A 16,403-nucleotide genomic window follows, 5' to 3' on the forward strand; every position below is an offset into this window, starting at 1 on the left:
GATGGGCATTGATTTGTCTTTCTCGTCTGCATTCCATCCTCAGACGAATGGCCAGACGGAGCGAACTAATCAGACCTTGGAAACTTATTTGAGGTGTTTTGTTTCTGCTGACCAAGATGACTGGGTTGCTTTTTTGCCACTGGCCGAATTTGCTCTTAATAATCGGGCTAGTTCTGCCACGTTGGTCTCTCCTTTTTTTTGTAATTCGGGGTTTCATCCTCGTTTTTCCTCTGGTCAGGTGGAGTCTTCGGATTGTCCTGGAGTGGACGTGGTGGTGGACAGGCTACATCAAATTTGGAATCAGGTGGTGGACAATTTGAAGTTATCTCAGGAGAAGACTCAGCAGTTTGCTAATCGCCGTCGCCGCGTGGGTCCCCGACTTCTTGTTGGGGATTTGGTGTGGTTGTCTTCTCGTTTTGTCCCTATGAAGGTCTCTTCTCCTAAGTTCAAGCCTCGGTTCATCGGTCCTTATAGGATCTCGGAGATTCTTAACCCTGCATCTTTTCGTTTGGATCTCTGTTATGGTTCTCAATGGCAAGAGAACATAGCCCAGCATACATAGGAACTAGCTCTTGGAAGGATGGAAACTTAAACTGACCATGAACTAAACCTGCCGCACAACTAACAGTAGCCGGGTAGCGTAGCCTGCGTTTTATCCCTAGACGCCCAGCGCCGGCCGGAGGACTAACTAATCCTGGCAGAGGAAAATATAGTCCTGGCTCACCTCTAGAGAAATTTCCCCGAAAGGCAGACAGAGGCCCCCACATATATTGGCGGTGATTTAAGATGAAAATGACAAACGTAGTATGAAAATAGGTTTAGCAAAATCGAGGTCCGCTTACTAGTTAGCAGGAAGACAGAAAGGGTACTTTCATGGTCAGCTGAAAACCCTATCAATACACCATCCTGAAATTACTTTAAGACTCTAGTATTAACTCATAACATCAGAGTGGCAATTTCAGATCACAAGAGCTTTCCAGACACAGAAACGAAACTGCAGCTGTGAACTGGAACAAAATGCAAAAAACAAACAAGGACAAAAGTCCGACTTAGCTGGAAGTTGTCTGGTAGCAGGAACATGCACAGAAAGGCTTCTGATTACAATGTTGACCGGCATGGAAGTGACAGAGGAGCAAGGTTAAATAGCGACTCCCACATCCTGATGGGAACAGGTGAACAGAGGGGATGATGCACACAAGTTCAATTCCACCAGTGGCCACCGGGGGAGCCCAAAATCCAATTTCACAACAGTACCCCCCCCTCAAGGAGGGGGCACCGAACCCTCACCAGAACCACCAGGGCGATCAGGATGAGCCCTATGAAAGGCACGGACCAGATCGGAGGCATGAACATCAGAGGCAGTCACCCAAGAATTATCCTCCTGACCGTATCCCTTCCATTTGACCAGATACTGGAGTTTCCGTCTGGAAACACGGGAGTCCAAGATTTTTTCCACAACGTACTCCAACTCGCCCTCAACCAACACCGGAGCAGGAGGCTCAACGGAAGGCACAACCGGTACCTCATACCTGCGCAACAATGACCGATGAAAAACATTATGAATAGAAAAAGATGCAGGGAGGTCCAAACGGAAGGACACAGGGTTAAGAATCTCCAATATCTTGTACGGGCCGATGAACCGAGGCTTAAACTTAGGAGAAGAAACCCTCATAGGGACAAAACGAGAAGACAACCACACCAAGTCCCCGACACAAAGCCGAGGACCAACCCGACGCCGGCGGTTGGCAAAAAGCTGAGTCTTCTCCTGGGACAACTTCAAATTGTCCACCACCTGCCCCCAAATCTGATGCAACCTCTCCACCACAGCATCCACTCCAGGACAATCCGAAGATTCCACCTGACCGGAGGAAAATCGAGGATGAAACCCCGAATTACAGAAAAAAGGAGACACCAAGGTGGCAGAGCTGGCCCGATTATTGAGGGCAAACTCCGCTAAAGGCAAAAAAGCAACCCAATCATCCTGATCTGCAGACACAAAACACCTCAAATATGTCTCCAAAGTCTGATTCGTCCGCTCGGTCTGGCCATTAGTCTGAGGATGGAAAGCAGACGAGAAAGACAAATCTATGCCCATCCTAGCACAGAATGCCCGCCAAAATCTAGACACGAATTGGGTTCCTCTGTCAGAAACGATATTCTCCGGAATACCATGCAAACGGACCACATTTTGAAAAAACAGAGGAACCAACTCGGAAGAAGAAGGCAACTTAGGCAGGGGAACCAAATGGACCATCTTAGAGAAATGGTCACACACCACCCAGATGACAGACATCTTCTGAGAAACAGGAAGATCCGAAATAAAATCCATCGAGATGTGCGTCCAAGGCCTCTTCGGGATAGGCAAGGGCAACAACAATCCACTAGCCCGAGAACAACAAGGCTTGGCCCGAGCACAAACGTCACAAGACTGCACAAAGCCTCGTACATCTCGTGACAGGGAAGGCCACCAGAAGGACCTTGCCACCAAATCCCTGGTACCAAAGATTCCAGGATGACCTGCCAACGCAGAAGAATGAACCTCAGAAATGACTTTACTGGTCCAATCATCAGGAACAAACAGTCTACCAGGTGGGCAACGATCAGGTCTATCCGCCTGAAAATCCTGCAAGGCCCGCCGCAGGTCTGGAGAAACGGCAGACAATATCACTCCATCCTTAAGGATACCTGTAGGTTGAGAATTACCAGGGGAGTCAGGCTCAAAACTCCTAGAAAGGGCATCCGCCTTAACATTCTTAGAACCCGGTAGGTATGACACCACAAAATTAAACCGAGAGAAAAACAACGACCAGCGCGCCTGTCTAGGATTCAGGCGTCTGGCGGACTCAAGATAAATTAAATTTTTGTGGTCGGTCAATACCACCACCTGATGTCTAGCCCCCTCAAGCCAATGACGCCACTCCTCAAAAGCCCACTTCATGGCCAAAAGCTCCCGATTCCCAATATCATAATTCCGCTCGGCGGGCGAAAATTTACGAGAAAAAAAAGCACAAGGTTTCATCACGGAGCAGTCGGAACTTCTTTGCGACAAAACCGCCCCAGCTCCGATTTCAGAAGCGTCGACCTCAACCTGAAAAGGAAGAGCAACATCAGGCTGACGCAACACAGGGGCGGAAGAAAAGCGGCGCTTAAGCTCCCGAAAGGCCTCCACAGCAGCAGGGGACCAATCAGCAACATCAGCACCGTTCTTAGTCAAATCAGTCAATGGTTTAACAACATCAGAAAAACCAGCAATAAATCGACGATAAAAGTTAGCAAAGCCCAAAAATTTCTGAAGACTCTTAAGAGAAGAGGGTTGCGTCCAATCACAAATAGCCCGAACCTTGACAGGATCCATCTCGATGGAAGAGGGGGAAAAAATGTATCCCAAGAAGGAAATCTTTTGAACCCCAAAAACGCACTTAGAACCCTTCACACACAAGGAATTAGACCGCAAAACCTGAAAAACCCTCCTGACCTGCTGGACATGAGAGTCCCAGTCATCCGAAAAAATCAGAATATCATCCAGATACACGATCATAAATTTATCCAAATAATCACGGAAAATGTCATGCATAAAGGACTGAAAGACTGAAGGGGCATTTGAAAGGCCAAAAGGCATCACCAAATACTCAAAGTGGCCCTCGGGCGTATTAAATGCGGTTTTCCACTCATCCCCCTGCTTAATTCGCACCAAATTATACGCCCCACGGAGATCTATCTTAGAGAACCACTTGGCCCCCTTTATGCGAGCAAACAAATCAGTCAGCAGTGGCAACGGATATTGATATTTAACCGTGATTTTATTCAAAAGCCGATAATCAATACACGGCCTCAAAGAGCCATCTTTCTTAGACACAAAGAAAAAAACGGCTCCTAAGGGAGATGACGAAGGACGAATATGTCCCTTTTCCAAGGACTCCTTTATATATTCTCGCATAGCAGCATGTTCAGGCACAGACAGATTAAATAAACGACCCTTAGGGTATTTACTACCCGGAATCAAATCTATGGCACAATCGCACTCCCGGTGCGGAGGTAATGAACCAAGCTTAGGTTCTTCAAAAACGTCACGATAGTCAGACAAGAATTCAGGAATCTCAGAGGGAATAGATGAAGAAATGGAAACCAAAGGTACGTCCCCATGCATCCCCTTACATCCCCAGCTTAACACAGACATAGCGTTCCAGTCGAGGACTGGGTTATGAGATTGCAGCCATGGCAATCCAAGCACCAACACATCATGTAGATTATACAGCACAAGAAAGCGAATAATCTCCTGATGATCCGGATTAATTCGCATAGTTACTTGTGTCCAGTATTGTGGTTTATTACTAGCCAATGGGGTGGAGTCAATCCCCTTCAGAGGTATAGGAGTTTCAAGAGGCTCTAAATCATACCCACAGCGTTTGGCAAAGGACCAATCCATAAGACTCAAAGCGGCGCCAGAGTCGACATAGGCATCCGCGGTAATAGATGATAAAGAACAAATCAGGGTCACAGATAGAATAAACTTAGACTGAAAAGTGCCAATTGAAACTGACTTATCAAGCTTCTTAGTACGCTTAGAGCATGCTGATATAACATGAGTTGAATCACCACAATAAAAGCACAACCCATTTTTTCGTCTAAAATTCTGCCGTTCGCTTCTGGACAGAATTCTATCACATTGCATATTCTCTGGCGTCTTCTCAGTAGACACCGCCAAATGGTGCACAGGTTTGCGCTCCCGCAGACGTCTATCGATCTGGATAGCCATTGTCATGGACTCATTCAGACCCGCAGGCACAGGGAACCCCACCATAACATCCTTAACGGCATCAGAGAGACCCTCTCTGAAATTCGCCGCCAGGGCGCACTCATTCCACTGAGTAAGCACAGACCATTTACGGAATTTTTGGCAGTATATTTCAACTTCATCTTGCCCCTGAGATAGGGACATCAAGGCTTTTTCCGCCTGAAGCTCTAAATGAGGTTCCTCATAAAGCAACCCCAAGGCCAGAAAAAACGCATCCACATTGAGCAACGCAGGATCCCCTGGAGCCAATGCAAAAGCCCAATCTTGAGGGTCGCCCCGGAGCAAGGAAATCACAATCCTGACCTGCTGAGCAGGATCTCCAGCAGAGCGAGATTTCAGGGACAAAAACAACTTGCAATTATTTTTGAAATTTTGAAAGCAAGATCTATTCCCCGAGAAAAATTCAGGCAAAGGAATTCTAGGTTCAGATATAGGAACATGAACAACAAAATCTTGTAAATTTTGAACTTTCGTGGTGAGATTATTCAAACCTGCAGCTAAACTCTGAATATCCATTTTAAACAGGTGAACACAGAGCCATTCCAGGATTAGAAGGAGAGAGAGAGAGAGGAAGGCTGCAATATAGGCAGACTTGCAAGTGATTCAATTGAAAGCACACTCAGAACTGAAGGAAAAAAAAAAAAAAAAAAAAAATTTTTCAGCAGACTTCTTTTTTCTCTCCTTTCTCTGCCAATTAATTTTACCCTTTGTGGGCCGGTCAAACTGTTATGGTTCTCAATGGCAAGAGAACATAGCCCAGCATACATAGGAACTAGCTCTTGGAAGGATGGAAACTTAAACTGACCATGAACTAAACCTGCCGCACAACTAACAGTAGCCGGGTAGCGTAGCCTGCGTTTTATCCCTAGACGCCCAGCGCCGGCCGGAGGACTAACTAATCCTGGCAGAGGAAAATATAGTCCTGGCTCACCTCTAGAGAAATTTCCCCGAAAGGCAGACAGAGGCCCCCACATATATTGGCGGTGATTTAAGATGAAAATGACAAACGTAGTATGAAAATAGGTTTAGCAAAATCGAGGTCCGCTTACTAGTTAGCAGGAAGACAGAAAGGGTACTTTCATGGTCAGCTGAAAACCCTATCAATACACCATCCTGAAATTACTTTAAGACTCTAGTATTAACTCATAACATCAGAGTGGCAATTTCAGATCACAAGAGCTTTCCAGACACAGAAACGAAACTGCAGCTGTGAACTGGAACAAAATGCAAAAAACAAACAAGGACAAAAGTCCGACTTAGCTGGAAGTTGTCTGGTAGCAGGAACATGCACAAAAAGGCTTCTGATTACAATGTTGACCGGCATGGAAGTGACAGAGGAGCAAGGTTAAATAGCGACTCCCACATCCTGATGGGAACAGGTGAACAGAGGGGATGATGCACACAAGTTCAATTCCACCAGTGGCCACCGGGGGAGCCCAAAATCCAATTTCACAACAGATCTCCCAGCATCGTTTGCTATTCATAATGTGTTCCATCGGTCGTTGTTGCGGAGGTATGAGGTGCCCGTTGTTCCTTCGGTTGAGCCTCCTGCTCCGGTGCTGGTGGAGGGAGAATTGGAGTATGTTGTTGAGAAGATCTTGGATTCTCGTGTTTCCAGACGCAAACTCCAGTATTTGGTTAAGTGGAAGGGTTATGGTCAGGAGGATAATTCCTGGGTGGTCGCCTCCGATGTTCATGCGACTGATTTGGTCCGCGCCTTCCATAGAGCTCACCCTGATCGCCCTGGGGGTTCTCGTGAGGGTTCGGTGACCCCTCCTCAAGGGGGGGGTACTGTTGTGGATTCTGTTTGTGGGCTCCCTCTGGTGGTTACTGCTGGTACTGGGTGACTTTGGTGGGTTGCGGCCTTTGGTTTCCACCTGTCCATCAGAGGCTGGGTGTTTCCTATTTTACCTGGCCTTTCTGTCATTTCCTTGCCGGCTATCAATGTATTCAGATGTGCTCTGTTTTGTTCCTGCCTACCTGCTCCCAGATCTTTCAGGATAAGCTAAGTGCTGATTTTCAGTTGTTTGGTTTTTTTTGTCCAGCTTGCTTATTATGTCTTTATGCTAGCTGGTAGCTCTAGTGGACTGAGGTTCTCCCCATGTGCCATGAGTTGGCACATGGGTTCTTGTAATCTCAGGATGGTTTTTTGATTAGGGTTTTTTGCTGACCGCTCAGACCCCTTTTGTATCGTTCTGCTTTCTAGTTTACAGCGGGCCTCTATTTGCTAAACCTATATATATCATCTCTATGTGTGTGCCTTCCTCTCATTTCACCGTCAATACATGTGGGGGGCAACTATACCTTTTGGGGTTCGTTCCTCTGGAGGCAAGTGAGGTCTTTATTTTCTCTGCAGTACTAGTTAGCTCTTAGGCTGGTGCGTGGCATCTAGAACCAACGTAGGCACGCTCCCTGGCTATCTCTAGTTGCGTTTGTCAGGCGTAGGGCAGCGGTCAGCCCAGGTTCCATCACCCTAGAGCTCGTCCGTTATATATTTGTACCTTGCTTGTCCTGTGCTATCCCTAGCCATTGGGATTCATGACAGGTATGGTGTTCTTTGGATGCAACTCAGCATTCTGTCTCCTCCAAACACAACAAGTTTTGTTTCTACCAAACAGTTCTACTTTGGTTTCATCAGACCATATGACATTCTCCCAATTCTCTTCTGGATAATCCAAATGCTCTCTAGCAAACTTCAGATGGGCCCAGACATGTACTGGCTTAAGCAGGGGGACACGTCTGACACTGCAGGATCTGAGTCCCTGGCGGCATAGTGTGCTACAGATGGTAGCCTTTGTTACAGTGGTCCCAGCTCTATGCAGGTCATTCACTCGGTCCCCCCGTGTAGTTCTGGGATTTTTGCTCACCGTTCTTGTGATCATTTTGACCCCACGGGGTGAGATCTTGCATGCAGCCCCAGATCGAGGGAGATTATCAGTGGTCTTGCATATCTTCCATTTTCTTAAACTGTGGGAGCAATAATATTTCATCACACCAAGCTGCTTGCCTATTGCAGATTCAGTCTTCCCAACCTGGTGCAGGGCTTCAATTTTGTTTCTGGTGTCCTTCGTTAGCTCTTAGGTCTTCACCATTGTGGAGTTCGGAGTGTGACTGTTTGAGGTTGTGGACAGGTGTCTTTAATACTGATAACAAGTTCAAACATGTGCCATTACTACAGGTAATGAGTGGAGGACAGAGGAGCCTCTTAAAGAAGAAGTTACAGGTCTGTGAGAGCCAGAAATCGTGCATGTTTTTAGGCGACCAAATACTTATTTTCCTCCATAATTTGCAAAATAAATCTTGCCAAATCAGACAAGGTGATTTTCTGGATTTGTTTTCTCATTTTTATTCTCACAGTTGTGGTTTACCTATGATGTCACTTACAGGCCTCTCTCATCTTTTTAAGTGGGAGAACTTGCACAATTGTTGGCTGACTGAATACATTTTTGCCCACTGTACCTGGTTGAGTTCTAGCCAGTGCCTTATACAGTGGGTATGGAAAGTATTTAGACCCCTTTAAATGTTTCACTCTTTGTTTCATTGCAGCCATTTGGTAAATTCAAAACAGTTCATTTTTTTTCTCATTAATGTACACTCTACACCCCATCTTGACTGAAAAAGCAGAAATGTAGAAATTTTTGCAAATGTATTTAAAAAAAAGACTGAAATATCACATGGTCATAAGTATTCAGACCCTTTGCTCACACTCATATTTAGTTACATGCTGTCTATTTCCTTGTGATCCTCCTTGAGATGGTTCTACTCCTTCATTGGAGTCCAGCTGTGTTTAATTAAACTGATTGGACTTGATTTGGAAAGGCACACACCTGTCTATAGAAGACCTCACAGCTCACAGTGCATGTCAGACCAAATGAGAATCATGAGGTCAAAGGAACTGGCCAAGGAGCTCAGAGACAGAATTGTGGCAAGGCACATATCTGGCCAGGGTTACAAAAGAATTTCTGCAGTACGCAAGGTTCCTAAGAGCATAGTGGCCTCCATAATCATTAAATGGAAGAAGTTTGGAACCACCAGAAGTCTTCCTAGACTTGGCTCTCCAGCAAAACTGAGCAATCGTAGGAGAAGAGCCTTGGTGACAGAGGTAATGAAGAACCCCAAGATCACTGTGGCTGAGCTCTAGAGATGCAGTAGGGAGATGGGAGAACGTTCCACAAAGCCAATTATCACGGCAGCCCTCCACCAGTCGGGCCTTTATGGCAGAGTGGCCCGACGGAAGCCTCTCCTCAATGCAAGACATTTGAAAGCCAGCATAGAGTTTGCTAAAAAACACATGAAGAACTCCCATACTATGAGAAATAAGATTCTCTGGTCTAATGAGACAAAGATAGACCTTTTTGGTGATTATTCTAAGTGGTATGTGTCTAGAAAACCATGCACGGCTCATCACCTGCCCAATACAATCCCAACAGTGAAACATGGTGGTGGCAGCATGATGCTATAGGGTTTTTTTCAGCAGCAGGGACATGACAACTGGTTGCCATTGAAGGAAACATGAATGTGGAGAAGTACAGAGATATCCTGGCTGAAAACCTCTTCCAGAGTCCTCTGGACCTCAGATTCGGCCGAAGGTTCACCTTCCAAAAGACAATGACCCTAACCAAACAGCTAAAATAACAAAGGAGAGGCTTCAGAACAACTCTGTGACCATTCTTGACTGGCCCAGCAAGAGCCCTGACTTAAACCCAATTGAGCATCTCTGGAGAGACCTGAAAATGGCTGTCCACCAACGTTCACCATCCAACCTGACAGAACTGGAGAGGATCTGCAAGGAAGAATGGCAGAGGATCCCCAAATCCAGGTGTGAAAAACTTTTTGCATAATTCCCAAGAAGACTCATGGCTACACTCCCTGAAAGAAGTTGTTGCTTATCCATGCTATGTAAATAAAAGCTTATACGTTAAATTCATCCATTGGTTGCATAAATTATTCTTTCGAAAGCTGAAATCCTCCGAAATGTGGTTTAGGTTAAGAAAATAAATTGGCATCAATGCAGAAATATTGATCAGTTAATGGACACAGAATGGTCAGATTTTGGCAAGACAAAAGTTTTGTCGTCCACAGAAAGTAATGTGATATTCAAACTAATAATTGACATAAAATACAAATATATGTTGCATAACATTGGTGAATGAAGTTGTGCTATTAGAGTCATATTTAATATTTTGTGTGACTTTCCTGAGCTTGAAGAACTGCATCCATGCGGTTCAACAATGATTCATACCATTTATTAATGAAATCATCAGGAATAGCAAAGAATGCAGTCTTACATGCCTCACAGAGTTCATCTAAATTCTTTGGTTTTGTCTTCCAAGCTTCCTCTTTCATCCTACCCCAAACATGCTCAATGATGTTCATGTCTGGTGACTGGGCTGGCCAGTCCTTGAGCACCTTGATCTTTTTTGCCTGGAGGAACTTTGTTGTAGAGATGGATGTATGAGATGGAGCGCCATCCTGCTGCAGAATTTGACCCCTTTTATGATTTGGAATATAAGAGGTAGCTAATACTTCTTGATATTTAAGGCTATCGATATTGCCTTCCACCTTACAAATGTTTTGCACACCCCCATACTGAATGTAACTCCAGACCATGATCTTTCCACCACCAAATGTAACTGTTTTCTGGGTGTATTGTGGATCCATACGGGCTCCAGTAGGTCTCCAGCAGTATTTGCGGCGGCTGTGGTGTAATTCTACTGAAGATTTATCAGAGAAATCCACCTTCTGCCACTTTTCCAGCGTCCATCTGTTTAGCAGGCTGTGAGACTTTGCAAATGCTACACGGTTTTTTATTTGCCTTTTATTTAGTGCTGGCCTCTGGGCACTGATTCGACCGTGGAGGCCATTTCGAGACATAATCCTACAAACTGTTCTAGTTGACACAGGGACTTGAGGTGACCAGGCCTGTTGGAGCTCTGCTGCAGTGGAAAAGGGGCTTGCTTTGGATTTTCTAACCAACAAACATTCCTCCTGAGCAGTTGTCTTGCGGGTCTGCCGGACCTGGGCTTGTCAAACACATGTCCAGTCTCTTCAAATCTTTTGTTAATTCTTTGTACTAGACACTGAGACACATTAAAGGTGCCAGCCACCTCTGCAGTGGATCTTGTCTTTAGGCTCTTGATAATCCAGGCTTTGGTCGTAGGGTGGATTTTTGGCATGTTGTCAGAGCTCAAGTTGCAGTTCAAGTTGAAGGTCTGGGGTGCTGGGTTATAAGATTTTATTTACATAACATGGATAAGTGACACAACTTCTGTCAGGGAGTGTATACTAGCTCAAAAGGGTGCATCTACTCAATTCTGAGCAAAGGGTCGGAATACTTATGACCATGTGATATTTCAGTTTTTCTTTTTTATTAAATTTTGCAAAAATTTCTACATTTGTTTTTTTTTCTAGTCAAGATGGGGTGCAGAGTGTACATTAATTAATTAAATAGCTGCAATGAAACAAAGAGTGAAAAATGTAAAGGGGTTTGAGTACCCACTGTATACGGTTGTGTGAGTCTTCCCTATGTACATGAAGGAAATATTAGCAGTTTGTACCCTTTTTCAGTCTTACCATATGCAACTCTTTTAGTTGCATTTATTTCATTATTTTATAACTGTTTTCAGTTCTTTTGTATGTGCATCCTTGTTAAATAAAGCAAAATGATTATTATTATTTTTTTTTTTTTTAAAGAAAATTGTAAAAAAAAACCTAGGGTTAATAAACAACATTGTTGCCATAATGCATCTTTGTTAGAAACTCCAGTTATCTTTTGTACTAGGTTTAATAATTTTCTCACATTGCCGCCTGAAGTTGTCAGACTACTTGCACTGACATAATTGCAGCGGCACAGATTCCCACATCTTTTTTAATGATATAGAAAGGAATACTGTAAAGGAAAGATTGACATTGTCAACTTTCTTTTGTATCTCAAAAAACTTTATGCATGAATCCAACCAAAGTGACAACTAAGTTGTTATAGTTTAATAATAACTGTTTCCATTTCATTTAAATGGAAACAGTTATTGGTTTATATAGATAAAAACCTCAATTTTCTTTTTCACCCAGTTTTCACACCTACACAGTGTCAGACAGGGGTGCCATGGGCCGACCAGTAACATTGACTCTGGGGAACACTGTTCATCTACGTGAAAATATTACATTGCCCTTATTCACAAATTTATCTTTGCTTCTACAGTTAGGTCCAGAAATATTTGGACATTTTAGCTGTTTAGCAAAACATAGTCACGATACAGTTATATAATCAACATGGGCTTATAGTGAAGACTCTCAGATTTAATTTAAGGGTATTCACATCCTAATTGGGCTAAGGGTTTAGGAATTACAGTTCTTTCACCCCCTAGCGATTTTCCATTTTTTTCCTTTAATTTCTTCCTTCCCTTCTTCTAAGAGCCATAACTTTAGTAGGTCGCTCAACCCTACTCAAAACATACTGCGAAAGCGACTCATGAGTTTTTTAAGGCAAAGAATTGGAATATTCTGGCAATGGCCAAGACAATCAAAAGAGCTCAACCCCATTGAGCAGCCTTTCGTAAACTTAAGACGAAACTTAAAGGGGTTTTCCCATGAACAAAGTTATTATTATTCCAAGATCAGTTGATTAAAATAAAGTTTCACAATTGAATGTGTTTAAAAAAAAAATGTTCCTGTGCTCAGATAATCTTATAAATGTGTCCCTGCCGTGTACTGTGTAATAGCCGTGTCTGTCCGTGCCGGAACATGGTCTGATCACACCACAGCTCCTGGGCAGTGGAGGAAGGGAAAAAGTATACAGACAGGACAGCATGAGATCACAGATGTTTCTTTCTTTGAGTAAAACATTGCTTAAGAGCAGGCAGTGAAATGTTTTACTTCACAAATAGAATCATCTGTGATCCTGTGCTGTAATGTCTGTACACTCTTTTGTTTCTGTCCCTCACTGGAGCTGAGGTATGATCAGACCATGTCCCTGTACAGTCAAACACAGCCATTACACAGCACACAGCAGGGGCACATTTATAAGATTATCTCGGCACGGCAACATTTTTTTTTTTAAAACACATCAATTTGTGGAAGGTTCTTATTATGTCAAGATCTATTGATTAAAATTAACTTTGTTAAGACCCACAAACAAGCAACAACTGAAGCCCGGTGCAGTAAAGGTCTGGCAAAGCATTACAAGTTAGAAAACTCGGTGTTTGGTGACGTCCATGGCTTCCAGACTTCAGGCAGTCATTGCCTGCAAAGGATTCTCTACAAAGTATTAAAAATGAACATTATATTTATGGTAAATTTAATTTGTCCAATTACTTTTGACCCCATGAAATGAGGAGGCATTGTAGAAAAATGGTTGCAATTTCTTAATGTTTTACAGGATATTTTTGTACATCTCCATTAATTAAACCTGAAAGTCTACACTTCGCTTGTATTCCAGTTGTTTCAATTAAAATAAAAAATAGTTGTATGCAGAGCTGAAGTCATGAAGATTTGGACAATGGCCAAATATTTCTAGACCTAACCGTATATAATAATAAACTGGGTAATTTGTTAATTGATGAGACTCTGTCTTTGTCTGTACAGAGAGACTGCTTGACCAACAAACACCTTTAGGAAAACAGATGCCTCCCTCTCATAATAACCAATAAGGCACATGACACATAACTTCTTTAGTGGATGGGGTCGGCCACAGCTTTTTTTATTCCTTTCATTCTTCTAAATAACCATTCTATTACAACCATAAAACATGTAACATCTGGGATCTGAAACGGTATGCACCACCTGTTGTCGAAGGGTAAGTACGATGTCTTCAACGCCATACTCTCCAAATCGATAATGTTTGCCACCAGCTGTGACTTATACAATTCACTAAAACACAGAAATATTTCCATCAGTAAAACACATCTTAATAGCTAACTTAAGAGAGAGAGGGCAGCTCAGTCAGCAGGTACCGGGGAAGAGGCAGAATGGGACCAAAATAGCTGTATATAACGGGGGACAAAACCACTAGTTTAAGCAGAGGAGGGAAGAACCACACATGGCTAAACAAAGATGGCGGATGGGAGGACCAATAAAGGAGAACACCCCTAGCTGACAGCAATGTGCAGACTTGAAATTAACCATGAGGAACAGCCTCATAAAATAATGGGTGATATACCAAAATGAGGACGGGTGTTTTAACCCGAATATCTTCTCCTACAGTAGGCTCAGCAGTCAGTGACCCCTCTCCTATAAGGCTTGTGGTCCTCAAATTAAGTATATTGCGCCAACTACTGATCATATATGAGAGATGGATGGCCGACTCCTGCACGGGGGCCCACCTGGGGATTCACCGGTTCCTCTGTGGGTCAAGTCGAGCCTGCATCCGAACAGCAAAGTATACCATGCCATGACACTGAACTATCTCAATCCGTAACATATCAATATTATAACAAAGTATATTATATCTGTAAAAGTCAGAAGAAGCTTGAACAAAGCTCTGTAAAATCTCAAAGCCATAAAACTGAGCATTTGCAGAATGAAAAGTCAGTCTGGCATGTGTGAGCTGTGTTTGTGTTAATGAGATGAGCAGTTATGGGTTGCAGAAGCGCAGGCAGACTGTACTGTCTGTGACAGGAAAATAAAAGCAGACAAGAGATGGGATAATTTGATGACAACTGGACAATTTAGACAGATAATGAAGCAGTAGCACAGATTTGGCATCCACTCTCGCTTTCACATATTTCTCCGATATTTATTTGTCACAGAAATCTGTTGTTGTTAAAAAAGCAAGATCTCCAGTATAATTACAACATCTGTGTCGTAGAGAAAAAAATCCCGTCTGTTTCTTTTTTTTGTGAAATACAATCATCTGCTCTTGTATTAAGTAAAAAGGGGGGAAAAAAAGATCCGTTCAGACATGATATATATATATATATATATATACTGTATATATAGTGTATGATACTGTGTATATATATATAGTTGGCAACCTTGAAATTGTTCCAGAATATGAGGTATTTCTCCCAGAAAATTATCACAATTACACATGTTTTGTTATACACGTTTATATCCTTTGTATGTATTGGAACAACACAAAAAAACAGAAAAAAATGCTTCCTATAACCATCAACAAGCTTTTTACACCTCTCAACTGGAATTTTCGACTACTCTTCTTTTGCAAACTGCTCCACATCTCTCATATTTGAAGGGTGTCTTCTCCCAACAGCAATTTTAAGATCTCTCCATGGGTGTGCAATGGGATTTAGAATGTCTCACTGCTGGCCACTTCAGAACTCTCCATCCCTTTGTTTCCATCCATTTTTGGTTACTTCATGAAGTGTATTTGGAGTCATTGTCCTGCTAGATAATGCATGATCTAGGACGCAAACTCAGCTGTGAAGATCTAAGGTAGTGGGCTGTATTAATCACCTAGGCAGGTTAACAATGAAACTATCTTCATTCCTTACATCCATTGTCTTACAGCAATTCTGGGTATCTAATGGGAGTCACAATGCAATGTCCCCAGTCCACAAGATCTCATTCTGGGACCCTGTACTAGGCGATACCCACTGTCTCCAATCTTTTAGTTGTCCCACTTCTATTGGATCTCCCACCAATATAGTTTGTAGTCACAGTCTATGTGCTATACCAAGACTGTGGCACATGTCTCCCACTCCAGGTGCCAACACAGTCTTCAAGATAGTTCCTCAAATCCAGGCAATATATATCATGACCGTAGCACATGTATCAAACTTCAGCTAACAAACCATCTCCAATCTCCATAGGACATGTGTCACGGGAAACCTAGGTGTCACGGGAAAACCTAGGTAGGCAAGAGCTAATAACCCGGGCCCCTGCGATTTCCCTCAACTCTGGGAAACCCTGACTTACCCTCTCCCAAAGTTTACACTGATGGTGTGCATGTCTGGGTCTCCATCCTCACCCTGTCTCCTGTTACAACCACTGGCTGAAACCACCACCCACCACCCAGTGAAGAGACCACTAACCAATACCCACAGTTAGCACAGACAAGGATAACGGAAAATATACACCACGCCGCAGTCACACAGGAATACACAATAAGTGCACAGGGCAAAACAAAGACAAATATAGGAAGGAGGAAAATATGACAAAGGGAAATATACACCACCAGATACGATACTCCTTCTCCTAGACCACCACTCCAGACCGAGATAACCAAGCACAAGACAGAAGCTATAATCGGCGACGCCCAATGTTCAGAAGAACAATTTAAAGGCAATGGGCATGGCCCAGCTTCCAATCCGAGCACCAGGTAAATTAACCCCGGACCAGCTAGATTAAAATCTAGCCGACACCACTGAGCGCATAGTGGATAAAAGCGGAATTACCGCTGTCTGTCGAACGCCCTAGTATGAACAGCGTCCGATATGACAACATCTATACAGGGGCACCAGGACCTCACCAACAAATCCTCGCCCCTCGGCGTCACTGCACCAACTAAACATGTGACTTATTTTCTCCCTCTTCTAGGATCAGCCCCCTGGATGGGCACAAGTCTTCACACCCTCCCCCTTAAACATTTGCTTTTAGCTCAAAGAATGAAGAATATTCCAGAAGTCCAGTCTTCAGCCTTTCTGCAGGGTTGTGT

The sequence above is a fragment of the Ranitomeya variabilis genome, chromosome 7, assembly GCF_051348905.1.
Source record: "Ranitomeya variabilis isolate aRanVar5 chromosome 7, aRanVar5.hap1, whole genome shotgun sequence".
Classification (NCBI taxonomy): Eukaryota; Metazoa; Chordata; class Amphibia; order Anura; family Dendrobatidae; genus Ranitomeya; species Ranitomeya variabilis.